Source organism: Pleurodeles waltl, chromosome 1_2 (genome assembly GCF_031143425.1).
Source record: "Pleurodeles waltl isolate 20211129_DDA chromosome 1_2, aPleWal1.hap1.20221129, whole genome shotgun sequence".
Lineage (NCBI taxonomy): Eukaryota > Metazoa > Chordata > Amphibia > Caudata > Salamandridae > Pleurodeles > Pleurodeles waltl.
The window spans coordinates 1,297,908,438-1,297,931,651 of record NC_090437.1 but is presented as its reverse complement, the minus strand read 5'-3'; the positions used below and the strand labels follow the sequence as shown (position 1 = coordinate 1,297,931,651).

Here is a 23,214-nt window from a genome sequence, read left to right as displayed (position 1 = left end):
CTCCAGTCCTTATCTTCTAGCAATCCTATAACCTGATCCCATGCTTCCCGCAGCTTACCCAGTTGGTCCAGACCTATTTGCATTTGTATTATTTACTAAAGGAGGGAAAGGTGGTATAATCTGCTATGCTTCCGATGCATTCTGTGCACACCTCCATTGTTCTCTGCTCAGCGAGTGTGTGATGTCATGGAATGTTGGTGAGTGACTGAAGGTGTGTAACAGAGAGTGGGCAGAGCAGGGAGGATGCTGCTCCTGGTGGAATTTCCTTTTTAAGTAACATATCCTGTAACCTTTTTAAATAAATCTACAACCTCTATCCTACATGAACTGGCTACCTGACTTCTCCTCACTAAGGAAGAATCGTTAATTACAACAATGCAGAAGTGTCATCATACAAATTGAGTTTTGCCCGAACATTATGGAGACTAACACACCTAAATATAAAACGGATGTTCATGTCTCATTCTACTGCTATGGCTGCAAGCTGTTTAATTTCTCTGCACCAATCTTTGGTTCTTTGCTGATGACAGATCTGTTAGCATAGCAGAATGGTAATTTCCGTGTCCGTGAAACATCTGTGCAATGAGCAGTATCCAACTGGAGAGAAAACGGGCTGGGCATCAAGCTAAAACTGCCCCCGATTAGTGAAACCCAGTGGCTCGTATTTGCAAACTGGTGCAGTTTTAACTTGTAAAGACAGGCTGCATAGTTGTTTAGCAAGGTATGGAAGACTGCAGCCATTTGAGCTTATTGCAGGCAATGTCAATAAAAACTGCTGTTAAAAAAAACAAAAAAAACTCCAACCCATAATACCATTAAACAGACCCTTAAACAGCCAAACAACACCCCACAGACCTGTCAGGCGAGCCCGTCGGACACCGCGTGATTGGTATATAGGCCAGTCCGACCCTACACTGGAACAATAACTAGTTCCAAAAAAGACAAGTGGAAAATTATTTTCATGACGTGTGTGTCCGTGTGCCACAATTTTCAAACACATATTTTTTTTTCAAAAAGCAGTCTGTACATAGTGATAAAACACTTCAAAGGCGCGTCCATGATGTTTAAAATTGACGGGGCCCTTTCCACCCTCAACTCTCAACCGCGATATATGGAAAATATTTGTCAACATATTCTTTTTGCTATTCCCATGCCCACTGCTCCCCCCCTCATACGTCATGACAGCATGATAACGCCATTTCCGCTCGACGTTGGCCAATGGGGCGACGCGCAGTGAAGCCGTCACAATGCCAGAAGCATGCGGGCGCTGCCCATTAGCCCCCGCGCCCCCTCCGCTCGCACCGGAGGGAAGAATACAGCATTTGGTCTCCTCCCCCTCCCAAGCGAGGACTTGAGGAGCAGCCTCCGCAGCCATTCAGATAGAGCGGGGCTTCCACTCACCAGCCAATGGCGAACGGCCGGGGGCGGGCCGGCGGATATAGCGTGTTAGAGTGTGCGCGCCGTCCGTAGTGTGAGTAACGGAGACCCCCGTCCTCTGGTGCTAGTTTTTTTTTTATTTTTTAAATTCACCGAAAGACCCGGATTGTTTCACAGTGTTTCGTGGATGCTTAACTAAGGGGGGGAGGGCCTGGCGGTAAGCTGGAACACCAAGGAGAGCAGAGGAGAGCTCGCGGCCGCGTCCACAGTGCTCACGAGCCAGAACACGTCACGGAAGACCCCAGCGCGCGACTCAGGTGCCGGCGTGTACCAGGTGAGTGACGGCTGGGGGGGGAGATAGGGGCTCGCGCTTTCCAGTGGCCCAGTGTCAGGCGTTTGATAAAGTAAACACAGCCCCCCCCCCCCCCCCCTGCTGATGTTGTCTCCTTGGAGCTCGCGACCCCCCTCGGCCACCGTCCGAGCTCGCGCTGTACGGGAGGGGAGGGCTCGCGCTCCTCGCGGGAGACCCGCAGGCTCCCCAGAGCCACCGCGTGGCCCTTTGTGTTTTTGTCTTTTTTATTTCTCCCCCAGTAAACACCCCCTCCCTGGGAGTCAGCGTCCCGCTCCCCACCCCCCTGGAAGCTAATATTGTGTACACCCCCCCCCGCGCCTGACGCGTCGGTACCGCGGAGGCCTCGGCGGGCCTGTGCTCGGGCCGCGCGCTCTGGGGCCTCCCCGCGTGTGCGGGCCCCGGGCTCAGTAACACGTCCGCACAGGCTCTGCTGCTGGCTCCCGGGGGCTGGCGGGGTGCCACCGCCTCGCTCACTTCAACCGCGAATCTCGCTCAGCGGAGCGCTCGCGCTGTCCTGCCGCTGCTCACCGTGTTCTCTTGCGCAGAAACCAATTTATAATGGTTTTATTGATTATGCAACTTTTTTTTATTACTGTTTTGATGACATGCGATCTTAACGCCTCTCAAATGTAAATACTATTGCATTTGTTTTTATTAATCGTGCAAATATGACCTTACCATGTGCCATGGGACTAATGACACGTCAAGCATATGGCGGCGGATACATAGTAATATCGCATGTGGGACGGGGCAGCCTGCACTGAGTAGTTTACTTCTCTTCACGGTGTCGCTCTGTAGTATGCTACATTGCTGCAAATCCTCCCATAGAAACTTGCCGTGTTCCGTGATCACGCGCGTGTTATCTTGTTTGAAGGTGCATTTTTGGCACTGCACCTGGAATAATGTAAATGCCCTTGTAGGGGGTAAATAGGCGATAGTTCGCCGCCATGGTTTACCCCAAATGCACTTTATCATAGATAGGGAAGACACGATAACAACTTTTTGTCGCGTATTTTCCTAAATCTGTTTGAAGGTTTTGAGGTCATCGAGGTTATTGTGCGTCCCGTTGCGGAATGTGTATGTACAGATTTCATTCACTCGTATATTTTTTCTCCTAGCCCTAGAAGGCGCACAGCGCTCTGAGTGTTGTGTATTCAGCCCGTGTGCACTGCTCTCCCGCTGAGGCCTAAACATAGGTGTTAAAGATCTCCTTTATTGTTAATTTCATTTGAGTATTCAGTACAACCCATGTCCGCGGTACTTTACAGAGGAGATCCCTCTGTATTAAAATCGCCAGAAAATAAACACCAGAAATAAACGAGGCCTTTACTTTAAGAAGTTGAAAGTTACCTCCATGTTTACATACGCTCTGATCTGACCTTAGTTGTTTGGGACCTTATCCCTGTGTAATATAACTTTTATGTCGTGTGCTCTTTTTCCTCTGGATTTCGTTATGCTAATCTAAAATGTTACATTCTCCACCATCCCGCGACATCTGCTGGCGGCCATGATGTGGGTGTTAAGGCAGCCGCAAGCCCCCTGGGAGCAGCTGCAGGACAGACTTTTTTTTTTTAATAGGGAGCCTACTCGCGATACAGGTCTCAGTGAGCCGTGTACTCAGCCGAAACTTACCTCTCACTGCAGGCCTTCTTTACCCACGAGTAACATTGCACAACATTAATGTTGGTGTTTGACGCAGGGGAAGTTGGCCAGGTCTGGTGACCTAGTTATTTAAAGTATGTACTGGACTATTCTTGTCAGACAGCATGATGCACCGTCTATAAACTTTATTATCTGGCGTTGATCCACGTTACAATGTTACGGTTTGTGAAACTTCTGTTCATAGTTGTTCTTAGTTTGTCACCCTATCTTTTTATCGTGCATATCTGTATCGAGTAACGACCTTTGTAACCTAGAGCAATCGCATATCCTGATATTTTGTTACCAGTTCTTGCTACATACTATGTTCTCGCTCACTGGTGATGACAGACTGTTACGTAAAGTGCCCCACCTGCCGAATCTCGTCCTGTTCACACGTAACTGCTAATAAATAATTTGACTAGAGTTTGTGTTTGAGGTTAATGTTGATAGGCTAGTCTGTTTCATTCGACGTTGCGTCTGGAGCTTTGTGAGAGCGGTTCGTTTCCAGAGTGTCACTCTCCAAGTAGAACGTCAGAATGCACAAGATAATGTTTACAAAAATGTAGAAACTCTAAAATCTCCTCCCATGTACACATGCTTGAAGTATTTAGCGGTAACACACGACAAATTCATATCCCTCTTATCTTTACAAATGAGTGGCAATGTGCATTTCACATTATTCCGGTTTTAGGCACCATCTCATTTTGTATTCCCCCTTAAAGCTCTGTCCTTGATTAGTAAAGTGTGATTCACGTTGCATATAGTGATTTATCCAAGCACATCGCGTGCGTTTACTTGTCAGCTTGGTATTCTTTGCGACCTGCAAGCGTTCTTCCGCCTACCCCCCCCCCCCCCCCCCCCCCAAAAAAAAAAGCAAACGTGCCAGAGTACTGTCCAATTAATATTAATTAATTCGGAAGGTTTGAAATTGTGTGAGACAGAGTACTGAAAATGTGCCTATTATTTGGACTGCCTACTAAAGCAGCAACGATGTTATATAGTTAACTGCTTGGTTGTCTATTCGTCTGCATCTGTCTTTCGTTTGGTATCGACAGGCTGTTCGTTTTTCTGCGTACGTCAGGAAAAGATCGGTCATGTCACATGAGATCATTTTAGTCGAAGACTAACTAGCAAGCAATTAAACACGTTGATGTCTTATGGCCCGAGTTTAGGAATACAATTGTTCTTTTATATTGGTAGGTGCCACTGCTTTAAATATTGATTTCGGTGCTTTAAAATGTGTGTTAAATAAGTTGCATCATTCTTGGTGATTTTTTGTCCCGAGTGTATGAATGGACTTCGGACTTAGAGTGTGGCACAACTATATGCAAAACCAGGTGGTAACCTTTCTGAGACTCGTGCTGAACTCCTTATTTTTGGCTTCCTTAGCAACTGCGTCCACTAAACAGCCTAGATATTTCTTTTTTTTTTTTTTTTTTTTTTTTGTGGGCCAACTGAGTTTTTCTATACAGCGTGGTCTTGGCTTGAGACATTGGAACATTGGATTGCTTTATGTATGAGTGTGTTCTTGGGCTAGCCTGCATTATGTGGCAGTAAGAAAGGTGGATCAGCAGTGCATTGATTCTCTGTGGTGACTTAGCTGCGGGTGGTTTACTAGAGAATACAATCAGAATTCATCGGTGGAGAGCTGAAGATCAGACTGAGCAGTTTGGTTCTGAGGATTAAGATGATTTTTGAGGAAACTAAGCAAGGGATATAATTTGAGATTCAAAGGCAGCTGGAGCAGAAGCAGCTTTTTCACTGTTTCTGTCATGAGGGAAGCAGTTGCTAGCCTTACTTAATAGTGGTGGTTCCAAAACTATTGGTGCAAATTGAAGGAAAGTACCCTCTCTTTTCATGGTTAACCCCCTCTTTCTGCCTGCTGTTTTTGTTTTGACTGTGTTCACTGGGATCCTGCTAACCTGGACCCCAGTGACTGTGCTCTCGCCCTCTAAATTTGGTTGCTTAGGACTTTACAGACCCCCACCACTGGCATACCTGGGCCCCATATAAGTCCCTAATATATGGTACCTAGGTACCAAGGGCATTGGGGCAATATGGGTTACACGAGCTGCAGCATGTATTGTGCCACCCATGGGATCCAGTGCAAAATTTGTCTGCAGGCCTACCATTGCAGGCTGCGTGAAAAGGTACTTGAACCCTTTCACTTCAGGTCACTCACTGTAAGCCACCCCTATGGTAGGCCCTACTTGCCCAGAGGGCAAGGTGCAGATACCTGCATCAATCAATAAAATATTTTTAGAACTCACCCATAGGGTCTCAAGGCGCTGATGGGTGTGTCCTCAGAGTTCAGTTGAAGATCCAGGTCTTGAGGTCCTTTCTGAACTGAAGCAGCGAAGGCGACTGAGGTGAAGGGGCGACGTGTTCCAATCTTTGCTGCTAGGTAGGTGAAAGATCTTCCTACAGCTGAGGACTTACTTATGTGGTGTACGTTGGCGAGCGACTGCTGGGCCAAGCGGAGAGGTCTGTAAGGAGAGTACCGGATGATGCAGTGGTTGAGGTAGCCAGCTCCGATGTTCTGGGGGGCTCTCTAGGCATGTACGAGGAGTTTGAAGTTGATCATCTTCTCGACAATGAGCCAGTGGAGGTCTTTCAGGTGTTGTGTTCTTGGCGGGGGATGTTCCGTACGAGTCTAGCAGTGGCGTTCTGAATTTGTTGCAGATTGCTGAAGTTCCTACTTAAAGGTTCTGGCATAGAGGGTGTTGACGTAGTCAAGTCTGCTTGTGATAAGCGCATGTCACGTTTTTAAACTAGTCTGTTAGTATCCATCTGAAGTTGGAGGGTGTGGAAGCAGGTGGAGGCAACGGAGTTGACCTGTCTGGTCATGGTGAGCGTTGTCGAGGATTACACAGAGGTTTCATGTGTGGTCTGTGGAGGTGGGGTGCCTTTCGAGTGGTAAGGGCCCCCAGGAGTTGTCCCACGATGAGGATTTCGGTCTTGTCGGAGTTCAGCTTAAGGCAGCTCTCCCTCACCCATGTGGCTACTGCTTCCATCCCATCCCTGAGGTGGTTCTTGGCTGTTAAGGGCTTCTCGGTCAGGGAGATGATCAGCTGGGTGTCATCAGAGTAGGAGACAATGTTCATACCATAGTCCCTGACAATAGGGACGAGCAGGGTCAAGTAGATGTTGAATAAAGTGGGCCTCAACTATAATCCTTGGGGTACTCCATGAGCAGAGGTGCCCATGCAAACTCCGGTTCCAGTGCAGTGGACTTTGTAAGTGCTTGGAAGCCATTTTCCCCATGTACTGGAACCATGTCACTACTGTGTCCAGCTACATAATGGTAACTCTGAATCTGGGCATATTTGATTCCATGCACTCTGGGGGGGGCTCCTTAGAGGAACCTCAGTGTTGCTCCTAACAGTTGTTTAGGGTTTTTACAAGCAGCCCACGCTTCTGCCATACTTCAGACAGGTTTCTGCCCTCCTGCTGCTTGACCAGCTCAAGCAGGGGAAGGAATAACAAAGGATTTCCTGTGGGAGAGAGGCAACACACTATTTACATGGAAATAGGTGTGACATGGCTTGGGAGGGGTAGCCTCCCCAAGCCACCAGTACGGTTTGATGGGCACATTTGGTGCCCTCCTTGCATAAACCTGTTTGCACTAGTCCAGGGACCCCTAGTCCCTGTCCATCAACACTATTGGGGTGGTGCCCAGAGCTCCTCCAGGTGGCCACTTGGTTCTGCCGTCTTGAATCCAAGTTGTGCAGAGGCCCCTGGGAGCATCTGAGTGGTCAGCAGATTACATCACAGCCCCCTCCTGATAGGTGATCACCTTGCAGGTGAAGTTGAAAGAACCACGGCACATCCAAGCATTCCAAATATTAGTCCTTTATTCTTCTTGGGTATTCATTGAATACAGCAATCGCTATACCGTTCCATGTACATACAGCCGACACGTGTTTCGTCGTAACAACGACTTTTTCAAGGCTGTGAAACAATATCCAAAACATGTCATAGTAAGCCAATAGTTCCAATGTCTAGTATACAATCTTTACCATCACCAAAAAGGTATCCCTACCTCTGTGTGAGGTGAGTTAACAGATAGGTGATTGGTGCTTGTCTAGATTACTAGAAAAAGAGATAATAGGCATGCTGGATAAGTGTGGCACATGGATAAAGGTTTGCAGAGTGAGTCTTTATAGCACCAAGTGCTTAAGATTATAAAGATGTATATCAGTGACCCTAGTGATGAGCACACGAGAGGGAGAGAGAAGATGTATGTATAAAAGCAAGATCAGAACCACCAGAGATTGTAATAAAGAATCATACCTTATTAATAAACTGTAAATTATTTGGTCTATGTCACAATATAGTCATCTTGTATTGTTCGAGGTAAAAGTTGCTTTTCACATATATGGATATATCAATCTATATTCAGCGGTACACCTTGGTAGTGAGTCAAGGCTTGTACCTTGACTGTGAAGTCCAACTGTGAAAGGAAAGGGATAAAAAATAGCTCAGTGTCAAGTACTAACACAGTGAGTAATAAGAATGGTGACATCATATACAGTAATGACCTAGAGGTAAGTGATATATCCTTCTATGTCTAAAGAAATGATGGAAGTGTTCATGCTATGTAACACCCATCTAATGATATGGTGGTATGTCCAGAATAAAAAAGTTGGCATTATCAGGTTTTAATTTTAAACACAGCATAGTGTGATTGGTCCTACCCCTCTCATAGGGAATGTTACCATGTGGTAATAGATGGATTACCAAAGTGGAGAAAATGATTGTATAAAAATTACATCCCCCAAATATGGTGTGTCTGCTGTATTGCCACCACATACATCTGTCTGTCAACGATAATATTTTAAAAGACATGAACCGCATAATTGTAAAGGTGGTAAGATATGGAGACATTGAGCTAAAGGTGTATTTTCCTCTTTTTAGGGTCGAGTCGGCGTCGCTTGCGTCTGCGTATCGCTAAGCGAGGCGCTTTTGTAACTAAAAAGGGCTCGGAGCCCTGTCCACGTTTGTGTTTGGCTTGTGGGCTTGCCATTTAGAATCTGCTTGATTTCATTAGTGGAAGGCATGCTCACGTCTTGCCTTTTCCGGTGGATAGCCCTCCTCGAGCGCATCGACCAAGTACAGAAAACATGTGAGGCTCGCTGTTTTCTGTCTGGCTTGTGGACTACTTTTTCCTCTTTTCCCTGCGCAATCTTGCTTGGCAGAAGTCGAGCGCTTTACATAATATCGACCCGGTTTCACAGTATTACACTTTTTCCAGTTAGTACATAAATGCAATTTTGCCGATAGGTTTCATTACCAGTGAAAAGTCGGGTTAGGAGTTTACAACGCTATCAGCTCTAACACGAGCAAACGCGAGACCTGTTGCATGGCAAATGCTTGTTTTGTACTGCTATCTGCAGTCAGTCAAATCGTAAAATTAGTGGCATTTACAATTTATTTATTTTTTCTTCATATGGTCGATAATTCAACCGGCAACGTTGTTAGCGAGCCATACCTATCTAAAGAAACGCCAAAAAACATGCTGAGAAACACAGAGAGAGAAAGGCAGGTGACCAGCCCCCTTTCGGGCTATTTAGGGTCTCCCTCCTGGTTGGGTCCTCAGATTTGACGTGCAAAATTCCAGCAGGACTCCTCTGCATAGTTTAGTTCGTCATCTGGCCACTGGAACTGCAACTGGACTCTACAGGAAACAGCAATCTGCATCTTCAGCGACAACTTCTCTCTGCAACATTGTTTCTTCAACTGCAACATTTCCCCAGCTGTGCATCATCTGAGGGTCTTCAGTTTGCACAAGAAGTGAGAAGGAATCTCCCTTGGAGTGAAGGGGTCACTCCCCTGCATCTGTAGGCACCAACTGCAACAACTACTGGCTGCGTGGTTCTGCTCTTGTCCGGTACTGTATGCATCCTGCATCACAGGTGGTGTTCTGTAGTGGTCCCCTTCGACCTCTCTATCATCTATCCAACTTGGGAGATGGTAAGCCCTTGCCTCTCCTTGCAGGACAGTACCTGTGTGCAATGTGACTCTTGCAGCTACCAAGGCTTGTTGCTCCTCCTCCAAGGGTTCTTCTGGCTCTGTATCCTGGGCTCCAGCACTTCTTCCTGCAACACAGTCTCCTGTCTGCTGCTCCATCGATTTGTGCAGAGTGGGCCTCACTGCGACTCCTGTTTCTGCTGCTAGTAGGTTGCCTGTGGAGGCTGCCTCCTTATTGTGACTCTCCCCAACCTGGACTCCCCTCTTTGGGTCGAGTCCCCTGGACCTTGCTGGTCCCCTTCAGCCTTGCAAAACCTTATTTTCTGAATCTTGCATTTGCCAAGGATTGTTGGCGATTTTCCAGCATCACGACTGTTGACGTGGGACATCACTTGCATCATTCCTGGAACTCCTCTTCTCTAGTGCTGCACTGCTTTTCTTCTTCGTCCACAGTCTATCTAGTCCTGCCACAACCGAACACTCAAACTCGAACTAGACTTGGTCCTCTTCTGTCCGGATCCACCTTTGCATTCTTCCAGCCTTAGTTAGGTCTTGCAAAATCCTTTTCCAAAGTAGTCCTGTTGAGTTGGGGAAAACTAGGTACTTGCCTCTTCTCTCCTGGTTGCTGGGGGGCACCCTGGTACTTACCTTTTGGGGTTTCTAGTTCCTCCAGATCTCTTCCTGATTCCACATCCTTGGGGTGGGTGACTGCCTTTCACACTCCACTTTCTTAGTATTTGGTTTGGCCCACACCCCCTGGGCCCTCACTAGTTGCTATTGCTTTTCAGTGCCTATTGCTTTCAATGCTCTTTACTGATTTCTAATGTGTACATAAGTGTTTACTTACCTCCAGTTGGGGTATTGCCCATACAGTAGTTTAGTATTTGTGTTACAATAATAAAGTACCTTTATTTTTGTAACACTGTGTGGTTCTTTCACGTGTGTAAGTGGTGTGTGAATGTAGTGGCATTGCATAAGCTTCCTACACCTATGGCTAGAAGATGGTCTGTTGTCTGCATTGGGTGGTATTCAGTCTGATGAATTTGTTTCTTGTGTAACGTGTTCTCACAACACTCCCTGAAATTCCTACTTTTTGTGTGAGGTAGATCGATGTTGTCATTTACAAGGCAGTGCACAATGCAGAGTCCTGTTTAGTCCTTCACACTAGGAATAGTTGTTTTAATCTCTTCTAAACTGCCTTTGGATGTTCCAAATCTTGGCCTGTAGCAAGTGTCAGAGCTTGGTGGCTTGTCCAGAGAAAGTATTAAGTGGCAGAAAATTTGTGCTTTGCTTTCTACCTGTTGTTGGAGTGTGTTTGTCTGAATGAACACAACTTAAACAGATGGTTGGAACAAGGGACATACTTATGTTTTGTTATTGGCAACTGAAGGTTTGCGGATTATGTCTCTTTAAACTTAAGACCATGATGGATATAGAAAATTATCTGAACTAAGGTTTAGCGGTATACAACTTCTTTAATAGAAGTCAAAGCAGACAAATTCGTCTTTCTTTGGCTGTTAACCATGTACTGTAGACAATATTAGCATACTACTTCTAATTAAACAAAAGAATTTGAGTTCCAGTAGAATGAACCTACACAAATCAATGTAGCTGAAATAGTGTTTACCCATTGAAATAGTGTTTTCTTCTGTTCATTAAACAAATTGCATTTCATATTGATTAGTTTTTTTTTCAGTGCACCTTATTAATCTAATAGTAAAGATTCTCTAAGAACTGCAAGGGTAACAATATTTGATATCTTTATTAGTTTCAACTCGGTTGGTTAGTTGCCATCATCTCTAAGGCAACAGGAGTTTGAAATCTAAAGCAGTATGTGTACATAACATATTAAACATGGGGAAGTTTTTTTTTTGTTTTACTTTAAGTTTCGTAGCATTAGATCTTATCTTGATGTGCAAAAATATTTTTAGTAACTGCAAATAAAGTTTGAGGTCTTATGATTATTTTTTTTTCCATGATGCTCCTCGGTGACCCTAACTTCCACCTAGAAAATAAAGATATCAACACCACCAACCTAATCATCAACCTCGCCAACTTCGGCCTCAAGCAACTCATCACTACACCCACCCACTCTGCAGGCCACACACTCGACCCCCATCTTCTCAGCCAGCAACCACGTCTCTTTCAGCCACACCACCGAACTCAGCTGGACAGACCACCGCTGCATCCACTTCTACCAGAAACCAGTCACTTACCACCACCGCACACAACCCCCAGACGCAACTGGAGCAAAATATCAACAGATCAGCTGATCTCCACTCTCGCCCGGGCCCCAGACCCCAACACAGCCACCACCAACCTGCATCGCTGGATAGAAGATTGTGCCAACACCCACGCACCGCTCATAAAATCCACACTCAGCATGACTTAGCAGGTCATCTCCTCTTCCTGCTACAACACTCTCCGCATGCTCCGCAAAATCTTCAAGTGGATTCCCGTCGAAACCAGGAAAACGGTCACCAACGCCCTGGTCAGGAGCCGATTGGACTACGGAAACGCTCTATATGCAGGAACAACAACCTAACTCCTAACAAAGCTGCAAAGAATCCAGAACGCATCCACCTGCCTCATTCTGGACATCCCACGCTGCGACCACATTTCCCTCCACCTCAGACCTTCACTGGCTACCAGTATCAAAGAGGATCACCTTCAAACTCCTCATCCACGCACACAAGGCCCTCCATGACACGGGCCCAGCCTATCTCAACGACATTCACATTCCACACCCCTACCCGCAATCTTCGCTCCACCAGCCTCACCCTCTCCTCCATCCGACGCACTACTGCCGGAGGAAGATCCTTCTCTCACCTAGCCACCAAGACCTGGAACTCCCTACCGCTCCACATTTGCCAGACCCAAGACCTCTTGACATTCAGGAAACGCCTCAAGACATGGCTCTACGACCAGTAGCTCCGCCCCCCCCATCCCCCACTCCCCAGCGCCATGAGACCCCAACGGGGGATTAGTGCGCTCTATAAATCCTTGATTGATGCAAAATAATTTGAGAATTGTGTAAAGATTGATTTTATTGCTTAAGGCAAGCAGACTTCTGTGATGACTGTTACATCTTGGGGGTAACTGGTTAACCCACCAGTTTTTACATCTCAAGGGAATCCTCTTCCTGCATCAGCGTGCAAGCCATGTTGGTTTTTTGCCACATACTGGGGTGCTTTCTTGGTTACTTAAATACTGATGGCTCTCTTCTCCCCACTTCTGTCAGGCACTTCTAACTTCTGTCACACTTTTTAGGTCTCAGCCTACCAGTCAGAGTAGCTTTCTGGTTTGGTAAAGACATGTTGGAGACTTTCAGAAAGTTGACCTGGGAATGCATTTCGCTTGATGATTACTATTGGCTTTGTAGTTTGTAACTCACACTTAAATCCTTGAAGCACATATTTTGTTGATGTTGGTACCAGTTAGACCATTGCAGCCAACAGCTCACATGGATTCTATTGGTAAGTCCACGCATCGCCCTTTTTCGGTTTCGTCCTTCTTTTAGCACTCAGATGTTTTTCTGATTTAATTTTATTTACAGAACAACTCGGAAACTTATCATGGTTTCCCTGTGTATACTACATTAACTGCTTCCCAAAGTGGCTTACTTTGCCTCTGAGGTATACACGTTTCACTTGACTGAGATTATTCATGTCATTTTTGCACACCTTACCTATCTCTGACCTAATGAATTTTTCCTTTTCCACTTTTTCTTCTGCTAGTTATTGATTGTGCCCGGTTTACAGCCTGACCAAGGCATGTGTTACCAATTAGAACCCATGCACATGACATGCATCTGTAAAATGACTTTTTCACGCATTCTTTCTGGTGGTTACATTTGACCCTACAGGTACCAACTATTCTTTGTCTTCTGGGAAGTATAATACAATTTCTCTGTGACCGTCTGAGATGACTCTTTGCCTTTACTCACTTTTGGTATTCTCCTGTGGACTGGCACATCCTTCTACGTTTATCGCTATTTCACAACGGTGTTTCTTTGCACTTTCTACATGACACACCTCTTGTGATACAATACCAATCAGCCAACTGTTTTTTTTTTTTTTTTTGCAGTATATACGTTGTTTTGTGCTTATTCCCACCGAATGCACACCTGGGTGCAGGTCTTTTATTATGTTGTGTTGGGTATATTTAGGAACAAAACGTTTGCAATATTGATTTTGCAGTCTTGAAAAAGTTTTCATAGACGAAACACGTGCCGGCTGCCTTGTATCTGTTGAATAAATACTTGACACCCTACTCCTGAATCTAATCGTTTTAGTCAATTAGTGAACCAACTTTTTTATGTTTTACTGTTAAGACTGCCTTCCATGCTCCAAGTGTGATTTGTGTATTATGGTTGTGTAGGAGTTTCTCTCACATATAATTGACACTATTTGGGTAGCATATTTCCTTTGCCTGCTGAGCATATACTGCATGTACCTTCTGCATATTTTCCATACTTCACAGGAAGTGCAGTAATTTTTATACTACTGTTACCATAAGTTTGTCTTATTGGATATAGAAAATGGTTAGAACTAAGGTTTAGTGGAAAGCAACTTCATTAGTAGAAGTCCAAGCAGACACATTTGTCTTATTTTTTTATTTTATTTTTTTGGCAGCTGACCGTGTACTGTAGAGTATATTAGCATACTACTTATAATGAAAAAGAACAGGAGTTCCAGCAGAATGAACATATGCAAATCATATCTTCCAGCTGAACTATTTGTTTTTTTTTCTGTCTAGAAAACAAATTGCATGCCATTTAATATTGATTAGTTACACTTTATTCAGTGCACATTATTAACTTAATAGTAAAACTCCTGTAACTGTTGCAAGGATAACACTATTTGATATCTTTTAGTTTCATTTGAATTGATTATTCACCATCCACTAAGGCACCAGGAGTTTGAAACCCCAAACTGTATTGTTACATAACATATTAAACATGTATGAGCAGTCTAACATGGGAATGTTTTTAAAAAAAAAAAAAAATTACGTTGAAGGTTGGTAGCATTAGATCTTATCTTGATGTGCAGATTATTTTTAGCAACTCAAATAACCTTTTTGAAGCTTCTGTGAGAATTAAGCAAAGATTGATTTTTATTGCTTAAGGCGCAAGTAGACATCAGTTACCTCTCAAGGGAATCTGCTTCCTGCATCAGTATGCAAGCCATGTTGCATTCTTGCCACATAACGGGGTGCTTTCTTGATTGATTTGCTTTAGACTCTACAGGTTCAGTTTGTCCCTCCTGTTGCCTAAACTGTGTTTTCTGTAGCCTTCCACAAACTTACTTTCTGTTACCAGGCCATTAAATCTTGTTTTTATCTCGTCACATTTGCTGTGCATTCAAAGACCGAGGTCAAATGTGAGGCACTGTCTTCCAAGGGGTACTTGTTTACTTTCCTGTGGCTGCCTTCAATGTGAGAGCATTTATGGGACACATTTGCTGGATACTCAGGGTAGGAAGGAGGCTTTTTCTAGCACACAAACATTAAAATGAACCGTAGAAGTATTTCAGAATTTATCAGAATTATGAATGCACAAACAAAACACATTGTCATTTCTGATTTGTGTTGGAAATAAATACTTTAATAATATGATAAAAATCATTACACTAGATGATGCAATTTCAACACATTTGTTTAGTTTTATTGGTAAAACTGTATGTCTGGGCAAATGTAATGCCCTTTTAAATTGAAACTGTATTGTCTGTAATGGCACACCATGACTACTTGACTGCACCAAGTCTCTCTACCCTGTGGCACTCAAGTCTGTGCCAATGCACCTTTCGCCACTCTGCTCTACACCACTGCACTTTTTGCCACTGCACTCTACACCACTCTAGGCTAGACCAATCTACTTTGCACAACGCCATTCGGTGCCACTGCGCGCTCTACTCAGTAACTCAGCTCTGTGCCCCTGCACTCATGAATTCACTGTACATCACTCTAATCTACTCTACACCGCTGCATTCTGCCACTTCACTTTACACTGCTTTATGCCATTATTCTATGCCACACAACTGCACTCGGCCCTGCACCACTCCACTTTATGCCACTTCAATCTACTCTGACACAATCTACTCTACGCCGCTCTACTCTGAAACAATCTACACTAGGCCACTCTACTTAACTCTGCACTACTTCACTCTGCCACTGCACTCTACTCTGCATCACAGTACTCTACGCCACTAGTCTCTGTGTCACTCTACTCTGCATTCTCCACCACTTCACTCTGCTACTCTACTCTGCACCACTCTACACCACTGCACTCTGTGCCACTGGACGCCACTGCATTCTGCCACTCCAGTGTATGACACTCTGGTCTTTGCCGTTCCACGACACTCTGCTCCACTCTCCTGTCACTAACTTTTAGCCATGCTGAACAGCTGCCATGCTGGTGAATAACACGACTAAAACACATTGGCCAAAGCTAATAGCTCTTGAATAGGCGAGACCCATTGGCTTTGTCAGTGTTTGTTCTCTCAGTTCTCAGATAATTCATTTGACTTGTTCAGGTTACATAACCCACCACGTCTGCACTTACCACATTTGACCTTTTTATCTTTGTTCTCTCAAGGATGGTCATCAGTCGTTTTCTCTATCGATCCTGGATGCATCACTAGATTTTATTTTTATTGCTGTCATCTTTTTTTTTTTTCTCTTAGAGACTGTTATCAATTAATAAAAACAATATGTTTTATCTAGTTGACTAATGATTCTACATTTTCGTTTTTATTCTATGGATTTGTGTTCTTTGCATTATCTCGTTGTTTGCAGTTGATTGGTAATAATGCCTACACCCCATGCCCTGATGCTCTCGCATGCAATCATACAATTTTCATTGAGAACTTGTTTAAAATCTGATCCTGAAGAAGAGAAAGCTGATGTAAGGTTGCAGAACACGTGTTGAAAATGTATCTGTGAAAACAAGATTTTGAACTTAAGTTGTATTTGACCAACGACTAAAGTTTTCAGTCCTTTTAATTTATGTATATATTACAATTACTACTGCACAGCCATAGGCCTCGTACCATCTCCATAAGACACTCCAACACATGCACACAGATGCAGTTGCAGAAGGAGAAATCCTACCTTGGAGGGAGTGGACAAACCAGTAAAACCTTCGGATACAGTTTCAAATTGTCAGCGAAAGATAAACTCTCAGGGTGAGGTGTACAAACACAGGATATTTGTGTGGCATGTTGGGAAGGGGGTGCCAAAGGTGGATAAATAGGATCTTAGATAGCTCTGAACCAAAGTGAGACAGGTAGTGGATGAGAGAGACACGGCAGTGAGTGGTTGTGGAAATGAGAGGTACAGACAAAGCAGTGTGTGCCTGGAGACCTGAAAAACCACAGCGGTGGGTGCATATCTGGAAAAGTGAACACAAACCTGAGGAAGCAGTGATGGTTACTGGCTGCGGCAAGATTTTAGAGGCAAAAAGGTATAAACGCAGGACTGAGTGTTCAGTAAAAGTTCTGGATCGTGATTTTCTGAAGAAATCTAATAACTCGGCTGCAAGCAGGTTGTGTGACCATGGTGGAGAGTGATATGGAGAGTTCTATGGTAAAGGGTGAGTGAAATGGTGGCAAGCTATAAAAGGGAGAATGAGGTGTACATTTAGTTGGGGCGGGGGGGAAAGGAAAAAAGGGATCAAGAACATGGTATATCAGAAGGGTAGACTTAAGATACAGTTAATTGCGTGGCTCAAAGAATGAGTCGTTTAAAAAAAAAAAAAAAAAATGAAAAGGGGCTGAAGGATGTTAAAAATAGAGCTGGAGAGGCGATTAAATCTTGGCCTTGAAGAAGTGGGAGTACTGGGGCGAGGAGATTGGGACAATATATATTATGAGCTAATGATGGCAGTCTGATTACATGCAGGACCAGTGGCACCCCGAGAGATGGAAAGAGCATACAGTTGGCTGATAGGAAGAGACCTAGGAGAAAGTTGTGCACATCATGCGAGCCAGACGTGTGCACTACAAAGGCAGCGTTCTTTAAGTGAGCTGCTTTAGAGAGTGCACTTTCTAATCTGACAGGTTGACGGGTGAGGTAGGTTTGGTCCGCTGCATGAAAAGTGGAAAACAAGTAAAGGATACTTGGAACTGTAGTTCTGCATGAAATCTTAACTAAGTCACACGTTGTATCAAGGGCCCTTCATATGGGACTACATTCCCAGTGCTACAACTATACCCCCTACAGGGCACGAGACCTAAAATAAAAAAAGTGAGGGTACTAACCAAGTTACACAGTATACAAGTGACATCATGGCGCGTGGTAGCACAGCATGTAACATCATTGTACGTGACATTGCAAGTGGCATTACAACCCATAACCTCACAGAAAGTGACATCTGATATTAAGACCTCGTACATATGTTTAGCAGGTCTAGAAGGAGTACATTTGACCTAATTACCAGATTTAACCAAAAACTGAGACTCCATTTCAAGTTCTTTTGTTTCCCTTTTTTTTTTTTTTAAATCTCTCACCACAAAGATATTGACACAAGGAGAAACTTGGCAATAAATCTGTTCTGTTCAATTAGTTGCAAAGACTGCATAAAAAAAAAAATCTTATGGGGTTAAGGCACCTGCTGTAGAGAGCTTTGTATGCCTCGTAAATCTTGGGAATAATAATGGTAAGGTAACTGTGGTGGTTAACGCGCTGGACTATCTTACCACCTTTGTGCACCATACTCTGAGTACAGACTCACTTATGCTAATATGCTCAGCCGTGTGGCCTAAATTATGTAGGTCCCTATTGCTACCATGTCTTTAAAAACATGTCTGCTCATTTTGTATTTTCAAAACAAACTTGCTGATTTGTCTACTGCCTGTAAGACTGAACAGCACCTGTTTCAGTTTTTCAAGTTGAGAATCTACTCTACGTTCTTTTTATGCCATACCCCACTGGTACATAGCTTCGCTCAGCTCTTTGTAGTTTAGCATATGGTATAAGCCAATGTAGTTTTTTTCCCAGGAACTCCTTGCTTTGTTTGTCTTGCAAAATGTTACTCACTGTTTATGCTTCTGAAAGATTCCACTCTGGCATACTGAGCTCATTAATCCATTAAAACTTAGCTGTGTTGTGCCTTTTGACTTACTGGTGTGTCCAAAATGTGCACACTGATTAATGCTACATTGCGTGCTGGCTCCTATCTCGCATGCTACAAACGTTTATTGATGAATGCCTGACGTTCTAAAATGTTATAGTATTTGCATCTGTGCTCACATCACTGACTTCTCTGTTGGTTTCAGTATTTTTGCACATTGAGTTCCATAATTGACTGCTTCTGTCTATTTAATCAGTTGCTCTCCTGTCACTTGACATCCTATTTGCTGTAATGTCTGGTACACCTACATCTGATACGTGCCTCATTACTAATGAGCAGCCCTGGGTTTATCTGTAGCTATAATAATAATTTGAACACATTTTCCCCTCTTGAGTGCTTTTGTGCTTCTCCAATAGTACTTCTTTTCAATACTACCTCTTCCTAATATTACTTCTACCCCTGTTCACTGTAGCTCTGAGATTGCTGGCCAGAACCATCCTTTTAGTATTAAGAACTCGAGATTTAAATGTTTCGGCTTGGCATTAGCCAAGACCATATAATTTTACTAAAATTGTATATCATGTTAATTATAGGGGCTTTCAGCCTATCCTCAAATTCAATTTTGTTGTTTCCATTTGTATTTAGCCAACTACAGCACAGCATGCGGCCAGCCCCCTTTAGCAGTTAACTGTAACAGCATTTTGCTATTTGGCAAGGAGCACATCTACCCCAGAGTAGATCCCTTCAGTGCGAGAGACCATGACAGTGTGTGCTTTCTGAGGACAAAAAATATACTTTTTAGTGTGTGTGTGTATATATATAGATATACACACGCACACTGTATTCACTGAATAAACCAAAGGTTACAGGGACATTATAGTTCGGCTCACATTTTAAACGTATGAAGCCATAGAAATTTACCGGTTATAGTTACTTGAGTTAACTAACTCGTGCCCTGAGGTCACTATACCTTGCGCCCTCCTTGCAGTTTTTTGTCAATTTTCTACAAATATTACATTGATATTATCAATGATGTTATCAAAGATGTCATGAGTGCCGTAATTTGTGGGCTAATTACCACTGTATGGCAAAGGCATTAGTTACCTTAGGGCCTGAGTTATATTTAGTTGAGGTAACCCTAACTATAACCAGTCAATATCTATGGTTTCTTACTTTAAAAAATGCGAGCCTAACTAAAATACCCGTAACCTGGGTTTTTTTCTTTTCTTTTTTTTAGGTGAATTTATTTTTAGAAAAAAGGGGAAAAAAAATGTTCCTAACTAGAACGTCCTCTAACCTTAGTTTTGCTTCATAGGCCTTTGGCCTAGCCCTAAGACCAACCCCCCTATAACAGCTTTTAACAGCAGCTGCCTGGTTGCTGGAGCAATGCGATCATTTCTGTTCCCTGCATGCAGGGAAAACAAGATGAAAGCTCCACTTATATTGACAGCGGACCTGTTTCACAGGGATAAAGGTCCCTGGGGTGGCCAGACCACCCCAATACAAATAACCGCTGCCCACGGGACTTAGATCATCTGGGGGCTTGATAAAGTGTGAGAGGCCGCGCTTCGCGTGTGTGCTTGTTTTTTTTGTTTTACATTTTTTTTTAAAATTTTTGCTAGACCAGTCCTGCACAACTGTGAAGATTTAAAAAAAAAAAAAAAGCTTTTAGCCCTGGCCTTTGGTTCCAGCACCAGAGCTAAGGGGTCCGGGTGTTCGTACCCTGGCCCCTTTTTGTATTTCTCTTATTCTTATATATTTTTTTTTTCCTGTGACTCTGCTTCAGCCAAGTCCCAAGATGGCTGACAACACTTAAACAGCTTTGTTGTTGAAGTGCTGTCAGCCAATCAGAGCTCAGCACAAGATCAGGAGAAATTGCAATCCTTCCTGTCCCTAGATATAAAAATTTGAATGTTCTTTAATTTCTCTAAAACTGCGGAACGGATTCAGACCAAAAAAAAGTTGCTTTTTGAACGAGGGCCTACCCTTCTGCCAAATTTGGTGTAATTCCATTCATTAGTTTAGGTGCTATCGCTGTTCAATTCTTCCTATGAAAAAATGAATGGGGGAAAAAGGTTTGGCAGGACACCACCACCCCCTTTTTTTTTTTCTATATTTAGATAGATGGATATATAATTTATTTTTTTTCCTTCCACGGCCTAGTTCAGACATATCACCCTGGAACTTTCCAGACAGCTGGTGACGTGCCTGGCAAACTTTATTGGAAAGATTTGTAAAGCGTTGCCAAAGATATAGGCAAGTAAAAAAAAAAAGCTTTTTATTTAGAAACTAGGTCCCAACTATAACTACCTAGTGGCAACCACTTCTAATTTTATATTAAAAATATATATATATCTATAACCTACCGGCGGTCGCCAGAAGGTAGTTATAGTTAGGACTTAGTTCCATAGTAAAAGCATTTTTTGGCGTGAGCACTCTTTTGTCGCTCTAGGAAACGTTCTTGTAGATCCTCAATGTAGTCACAATTGTAGGTAGACAGAAGTCCCACCATGTGACATCCCAGAAGCTGCTCCAGTCTGGGCCTAGCTACTGCGACCCAGTAGTGATATTTTATTTCAACGCACCGAAAGTCCATCTTGACCCAGACTATCTTGTTAACACATATATCCTATTTCTGGGGCAAAAGGCAAATTTATTGACTTCTGAGCTCAATTCTTTATGAAATGTAAACTGTTTTAATTATCCTACACCTCACACTTATTACAGGCCAATTTTTTTAATCCACGTGTGTTTAGAAATTATCAGGTTGGAAATTGACCATTTCCATAAAATGTACTGTAGTCCAGCTCTTGGACTACACTTGGCTGACAATGAACCGAGCTGTGACTTAATTTGCTGGGATGTGCTCTTTCGACTTATTAAGTGTTCCGCAGCAATATCCAGAAATGGTGTCTGGTTAACATGCCACCTGATGATATGCTAATTAAAGGAACTGGAAATGTTCTTGCTGACTTTACAACAGATGGGCAGTGCTGTAAATCTCAGTAAGACTTTTTTTCCCTCAACACCTCCGTCACTTAGAGTAGTTTGAGGAAGATATCGCCTTCAAAAGGCACTAAGGCTGCTCATTAATTTGCAAATGTTATGGTAAAGCTCCCAACATATCATAGTACATTAGAAAATACTCTTAGAATAGCTAAACACGTTTCAAAAGATGTGTAATTATCTTTCTGAGTAGATTTGACCAATTTTCTTTCATGCGAGAAGTCTACCCTGGGATGATGGGAAATGAAGTGTTGTCCAGCCACCTGAAGCACTGCGAGGTCATGCAAATGGCAATATCGCTATGAAAATATCACTCCGCTGCATATAAAAAAACGAAAGGAAAAAATTGTAATTTTAATCGCCAAGAGCTCTAAGTTTCATAGATGCGAGACCGATTACATTGCAAATGCTTATTTAGTTTTGTTTTCACACTTAACACAAGCGCTTGTGCTTTTAGCCGCTCTGCACCCCTATGTTTTTTTTTTGTTGTTGTTTTTTTTGTTGTTTCCTTTGAGTACTTAACAGGGGAAGTTTCAGGTTTTTTTTTTTTTTTTTGGGCTGCAAACCCGAGCACTTGTAATATGTTAAATGCTGCAGAAAAGAAAATGAGCTTCTGTAAACACGAGCGTATGTGTTAAGTTCTGAAAACAAACTAAACAAGCGCCTGTTTCCGCCCCGCCGTTCTCCGATGTGCATTTTGTGCACATACACAATCTGTAAAAGAATAGAGCATCGCTCTTGTTGCAACCGCTAGCTTTGGTGTATTAATTTCTACAGTGGACATTCTTGGGAGTGCGGAATCCCTGTATGTCTAGTGAGTGTATTGTTGCCAGCCTCAATCCTAAAAGTTACTAAACCTGCAGGTCGAGTAAATTGAATAAACTACTCTACCATAACTGCAATGTACTTGACCCGTAAACGGGTCTCAAATTTTTTGATCCTAGATCAAATATTTTAGCTTATAGTGTTGCCTTATTCTTTGTCACACAAGTGCACCTTCAAATATGTGAGCTCAGCATTTCGTCTGTATAAAAACGTCTCAGATTGATTAAATAGGCTAAATGTTTGCTCCAGGTAGCAAAAGAATCAAGCCCACATATAGGGAATACATGATCCATTACTTGCCTCTTAGTTTGCTAATAGCATTGCCATCAGGGCAGGAGTGTTTCTCAGTTTGTTTAAACACTCACTTTTAATAAATCGATTACTAAAGCATGATGTGATTGCACACTGACATTTACAGACAGAACATGTCCAAAAACCTTTCCACTAAGTTGCAGCTTCACTGATAAAACTACATAATGTAGTAACAATCTGTGGAAATCGAGTTTCAGAAAACATATTTCTTCTTTACACACAACCAAGTAAAGTGTTGATTTGTTTTCATCTCATATTTTTTTTTTTCATCACACAAGTACAAAGGGCTTTCACAACTACTGAAATATATTTTGGAAATGTTTGTACAGTTGACTTAGCTATTTGTTTTGTGTTGATAAAAAACGGACAAAACCCAGGTACTCTGCATTGAGAAGAAAAATTCATTGTAAGACAAACTGACTTTCTGCCTCTTTATCTGAAAACTCATCAAATGTGACAAGGAGATTTAAAGGCTTCTTCATTGCTCCTCCACTTTCTGACTGAGGCCTGTATATATTTGTGTTAAAGATGCTACAAATATTAAGAGTCTGAAACAATTTTGATCTGGGATAACATTCTTTATGGCCCCCCAAAAAATCATGTAATGAAAGTATAATTTAAAAATGCCCGTGTTATTTTTCACAGTTGATTAGTCCTGCGT

The 23,214-nt window shown here is 43.0% G+C and overlaps 1 protein-coding gene across 1 annotated transcript in view; it reads left to right on the top strand.

Annotated features, from left to right (window-relative positions):
* Positions 1 to 1,217: 1,217 nt before the first annotated feature.
* PAIP2B (poly(A) binding protein interacting protein 2B) overlaps positions 1,218 to 23,214 on the top strand; it is a 71,171-nt gene continuing 49,174 nt past the window's right edge. The window contains exon 1 of the mRNA XM_069205428.1: positions 1,218 to 1,711. The gene's annotated coding sequence lies outside the window, so the exon portion shown is untranslated. The remainder of the gene's footprint in view (positions 1,712 to 23,214) is intronic.